We start from the raw sequence: 6080 nt of genomic DNA, 5'->3' as shown, positions 1-6080 counted from the left end.
GGGCGAGAGGAGAGGGTGAACTCTTATTAAAACTAGGTTGCAAAAAATGTATGCCTGCACTAAGGTCTGTAATATCCAAATTAAGTTCAAGACCACCCAGTACCTTCCCCCTTCAAAAAGGACTTTCCAAACTGTACTAGCAGGCTAAGTGCAGAGCCAGATAAGGAAGCTGGCTGACTAAACAAAAGTAAAAACATAGTTTTAGCAGTCAAAATCATTAAGCCTGCAGCTACCAAAACAATATTAGCTGTTCTCAGAGAAATAACCATAACAAGTTAGCAATTCTCCTGCCCCCCACCCCACACTAAATTCTGACAAAGACTACAAACCACCCTGACATTGTTGTGAGAATTCCCCTGACGTTAATAACTGATCCATAAGTTCAACTATTACTTTGCTGACCAAATCATAATAACCCACCATGGGGGCAAGCAAAGTGAGGGACTAGGCCAAAGGGTTACTTAGTCACTATACAAACCAACCAATGCCTGAAAGGGTTACTTGCTACACCAATGAGAACCTTGTTGTTCAAATCTGCCCCTTACAAAGGTATAAAAAGTGTGTTCTTTGTTTGTTCTGGGTCTCTCCTCTGGCCTGTGTGCTGAGAGGGGAGTCCCCAACATGTTAGACCAATAAAAAAATCCTCATGTGTTTTGCAGTGATGGTGGTCTCTGTGGTCTTTGTGAGTGAGGGTCTTTTGACGAACTACAACAGGTCCATGTGAAAAAGGGTTGGTTGCTAACCTGCAGTACTACCAGGAGGCAGGAGAACCTTTTGGAAAGGAGGCTAGAAGGAAGTTAGGCCAGTAGTATGTGCTTTGTGTGTGTGTGGGGGGGGGTAATTCATTTCTCCCCTTCTTTCTTCTTTTTCTCCCTCCCTCCTTCCCTCCCTCCCTCCCTCCCTTTCTCCCTCCTTCCCTCCCTCCCTCCCTGACTCTTTTCTACTCCTCCTTTCTCTCTCCTTCTTTCTGCCTCTCCAACCTCTCTCCCTGACTGGGATTAGGTGAGAAATTTTGCTCTCCACCCTCTCCATCATGGTATTCTTGCCACAAAGCAACAAAACTAAGTACCCGGGGATTAAAACAAACCTTTTCCTCTGTTAGCAACCTCAATCTTTTATCATAAGGATGGGACCATGACTAACATGGTACTCAAACTTTTTTTTTTTAATTAGTAAATGTGACAGGTTATTTTTTTTTCTAGAAACTTTAGTCATTTGCAGTGGAATCATTCTGATCTCAGATAAATTCAAAGTCAAGGTAGAACTGGAAACAGGTTGTTTTGTTTTTTGGCTTGGTTTGGTTTGGTTTGGTTTGGTTTGGTTTGGTTTTTAATGGCAGCTAGGACTAGAGAGAGGACTCAATGGTTAAGAGCATTTGCAGCTCTTCCAAAGGATCTAGGTTTGATTTCCAGCATCCACACAGTGGCTCACAAACATCTAGAAATCCATTTCTAGGGAATCTGACACCCTCTCCTGACCTCAGCCAGCACCAGACAGACAGAGGGTACACACACCTGCATGCAGGCAAAACACCCATACACATAAAATTTAATTTAAAACAAAACAGCAGCCTAAACACCTGAAGGCATATGGTAGCAAACAAAAATGACAAAGTGTGTGTCACTGGAGATTTCCCAGGCCTGCTCACTCGGGCATTGCGCCCCTGGGACACTACATGATGTGGAAGCCAGGGTGTGTCTTCTTGCTTGTGTGATTTGAGGCAAATCACTTGGCCTCCCCTTGTCTGTCTCTTTCAAATATGAAAGGCTTATGATAACATTTCAACACATGCAAAGAACTGGCCCTGCTATTGTCTTTAGTTTAGATGCATCAGCCTTCTCTCAGATGCCCTTCCCTTGCCTGTAGCTGACCAATTTTACAATTCATCTGTGATAACCAGATGCTCTGAAATCCTTATTGGCTATAAAATAATACTCACCGAATTATGACAATCCTAATATGGTCTCTGTCTCTTGAGGAATTATTTTCCTAAGACCTATAATGATGTCTGGGATGCTCCCATAGCTGTGCCAGTGTTTGAATGCTTGCTCTCCATTTGATGATGCTATCTGTGGTAGGGATTTGGGGATAGGGGGGATGATGACTACAGAGCCTCTGAGAGATGGGGCCTGGCTGGCAAAAGTATAATCAGAGGCAGTCTCTGAAGGTTAGAGCCCAGCCCTGATTTAGGTCCAGTTCTCTGTTTCCTGGTCAGCCACACTGTGAACAGTCAGTCACTGCCTCATGCGATGCCACCATGCCTTCTCTGCCGTGATGAGTGGAAGACCATGACTCAGAACAAACCTTTCCTCCCAATAATCAAAATATTGTAATATCTAATCTTATGATATCTTGTCCTAAGTGGATGAAGATGAGGGCAGGGGGTAAGAAAAACAAAATTCAAAACCATAAAACATTCAAACAACATCACAAATTTAGGCAGCAAACTCAAGTTATCCACTTCTCCAAGGTGCTTGTCTCTTCAGGGAGGAAGTCTCCTGCTCTCTGGCTTGTATAACTTTCCCACCTCATTCATCTTTCTGCCTCTGTAGCAGGGATGATGGTTCACCTACTTCCAGAACGTTTTAAACTGGTACAGCTCCCCACCCCAAATGACAATCTGATACTACCTCAGTTTACACTAGCAATATCAGTAGAAGGTACAAAGAAAGGAAATTTCCACACACTCAGTAATATTTGTTGAGTGCAGCAGCCAGTAGCATGCCAGGCCCTGGACTGGGGGACTAGAACTTTAACAAGCACAGGAATTCACATCCCTCAAGCCTTCTGTCCAGTGTGGAGGTAGAACCAAGCAGCAACCATGAAATGGGTGATAATTATGAAACATTGAGTACTAAAATTGAATTGTACATTGATAGCTTTAGAAAAACACAATCTAAGTGGGAGTGGGAAGCGGGACTCATGAGGGCAAGCTGCCATACTTCTTTAGAGGATGTCTCTAAGGTGCCAAGTTGCCCAAGTTCCTGCTGGGCTGTAGATGTACCCTGAATGACTACAGAAACAGAAATGGGGTGTTTCCCACAACCTTTTAGAATGTGAGCTATCATGGTCATAGAATTTTGAAGAAAACTATTAAGGTTAGCCCATGCACTACATTCAGTTGGCAATCAAATGATGGTGATGATTATTGTTGAAGCATGTAAAGTCAGCCCCACTGTCCTTGAACAAGGTACCTAAGCAGTACCAGGGCTGAGCAACCATCACTTTCAACTTAGTCACTTGAAAGTCCCAGAGTGTGTGTGTGTGTGTGTGTGTGTGTGTGTGTGTGTGTGTATAAGCCACCTTGACTTCTATAAGAGAGCAGGCTGAGCAAGCCAGGGGATGCAAGCCAGTAAAGAACATCCCTCCATGGCCTCTGCATCAGCTCCTGCTCCCTGACCTGCTTGACCTGCTTGACCTTCCTTCATACTTCATCCATTTTATGTAGTTTTTTAATCTCAGAACGAGCTAGGCATTGTGGTACAAGCTTGTAATCCCAGTACTTGGGGGGTAGAGGCAGGAAGATCAAGAGTATACGATCATTTTTCCACATCTGTCCTTACACCGCATTGTGTGAGAATGCTTTTGGCAGTGCAAGAGGCTAAATCCAGAGCCTGTGTATACTAGGCAAGTGCTCTACCACTGACCTACATCCCCAGCCCTTGATTTTTGGATAGTGTCTTACTATGTAATTCAAGATGATAAGCTTGAAGGGATACATGTGGCTTGCACACAAACACTTACACACAGTAAATATGGACCTTTCAAGTGAGTTAATGAGTCAGAAGTCTGATAAAAGGAGAAAGCTCTTGTGTTCACTGTTTCTGGGGGCATTTTCAAAGGTCTAGAGCTCTTTCATCTTGTTTTAAATACACTTTCAAAGCAACCCTTATGCTTGGCCTCTTAACTGCTCTCTCCTGTGCACATGTGAGTTTGGTCTTATGAAGGACTGCGCCCTCTCCACCCGATTCACAATATAACTTTATGACACCTCATTTTGATACACTTATTTTGAAACTATAAAACCTTATTTTGTGACTATAAAACATTCAAACTCCTGTTTTATATGAAACATAAAAACGTTGCCCTGGACCATGAGAATGCCTTTAAAAGATCTTTAAAATCTAAATATTTTCTATTAGAGCAAATCTACATGTACATAAAGTTATCTAGAAAAGCTTGTGTACTGTTCGGCTGAATAGCCATGTGCCTGCTGGCATGAAAGAGGCCACTGCTTTATTTTTGCACAACTACAAATGGTCAAAGATAAGGAAGAACATTTTGATGAAAGAGGATTCTTAGGCAATCCACCAACCCAGAAATCAGACAAAACTATCTCTCCTCTCTGGAGAAAAATGTGATTTACTTTTTAAATAGCCACATGTTCTCTGGGCCTATTTTACAATTGAGCCTAGGATCTTTTTCATACTTGATGTGAGTACCACTCACTGTGGAGCTGAGGGAGGATGGGACCTGAGGAGGAAGCTTAGTTGGAGCTTGGGCTGTAACTCAGCTGATACAGTGCTCAACGAGCATGCAGGAAGTGCAAGATGCAGTCCTTAGTACCATATAAACTGAGCATGGCTAGGATGTAGCTCTGTGCTTGCCCGGCATACATGAAGTCCTAGTTTAGCACCTCAGCACTGCATAAGCATGATAGTGCATACCTGTAATCCCAGCACTGGAAAGAGGAAGGCAAGAGGATAAGGAGTTCAAGGTCAGACTGAGAAGGTAGTGAGTGTTTTCCTTGCAGTCATGAGACCTTAAGTCTGATACCCAGAACCCACATTTTAAAAAAAATGCTTGTAAACTCATCACTAGAGAGACAGAGACACTGGTTTCAGGTCAGTTTGTGATCACGTCTTAAAACAAAAACAGAACAAAAAGGCAGATGACAGCTGTGTCTCAATAACACCCGAGGTTGTCCCCTGATCTCCACAAATGTGCACACAACCTGCAACCACACCCACAAAATTTAGAGTTATCTTTGGCTACACAGCAAGTTTGACATGGGCTACATGAGACCCTATCTACACATACAGAGAGAGAGAGAGAGAGAGAGAGAGACAGAGACAGAGAGAGAAAGAGAGACAGAGACAGAGACAGACAGAGACAGAGACAAACAGAGACAGAGAGAAAGAGATAGGGAAGTGAGACAGAAGGGGAGAGACAAAGAGAGACACACACACAGAGACAGAGACATGAACAGGGACATGGGAGAGAGAAAGAAAGAAAGTGTATTGGAGAATCGGTAAACTAAAACCACTACAAACCAGAACATTTTGATGAAAGAGGATACTTGGGCAATCAGACTAGAAGTGGTGGTCCATGCCTACAACCCCAGCACTTTAGAAGCTGAGGTAGATTATGAGGCAAAGGCTTGACAGTGAGTTCTAGGACAGGTAAGCTACATAATAAGGCATTGTCTCTTTTTTTAAAAAAAAAAGTGAAGAACAAGAAACTCCCTACTATTTTCCTCTCCGGCCAAGGTGCCCCTTGTAAAAATTCTTTGTTTCATTCAAGGTCCTAAGGTAGATGAAGTCAGCATTGAGCATGGCTGCTGAGTTGTTCCATTCTTAGTTTATTAGCTTTCTAAGCTCAAGACTCTGGGCACTGAACCCAAGATCCTGAACATGCTAAGTTAACTACATGCCCATCTCAGTGTTGGAGCCTTTGGTAAGAGTGTGAGATGTTTCGTGGTGTGTTCAGCTCTTCCCTTGCTTTCTTTTCACAGTGTTTGCTGTTTGTACATATAAAGGCTATTGGGTTTTGTGTGTTAATTTTGTGTCCTGGCACTTATCAGCTGTAGTATTTTTCTGGAAAAGTCTTTACGATATCTTTGAGACAAGATTTTTCTTTGTAGCACCTCTAGGTTGGCCTTGAACTCATGACGCCGATTCTTCTGCCTCAACCTTCTGAATGCTGGGATTATAGGCATGAGCCACTATGTCCAGACCTCTCTTCTACTGAAGAAAAGAGTACTTTCTCAGCCCATACACTAAAATTGAAACAAGACAAAGAGGATAACAAGCTCCCTGCATGAAAATAACATGAAATTCTATAAAGTGGTCCATGTCTTT

General features: G+C 42.8%; 1 non-coding gene across 1 annotated transcript; it reads left to right on the top strand.

Annotated features, from left to right (window-relative positions):
• The first annotated feature begins 5978 nt into the window (after nucleotides 1-5978).
• On the top strand, nucleotides 5979-6080 carry LOC115031576. Its single transcript, XR_003837257.1, has one exon. It is a non-coding gene; the product is annotated as a U6 spliceosomal RNA (small nuclear RNA).

Source organism: Mus caroli, chromosome 7 (assembly GCF_900094665.2).
Source record: "Mus caroli chromosome 7, CAROLI_EIJ_v1.1, whole genome shotgun sequence".
Lineage (NCBI taxonomy): Eukaryota > Metazoa > Chordata > Mammalia > Rodentia > Muridae > Mus > Mus caroli.
Note: the sequence above shows the minus strand (reverse complement) of the source record. Positions and strands in the feature narration are given on the sequence as shown.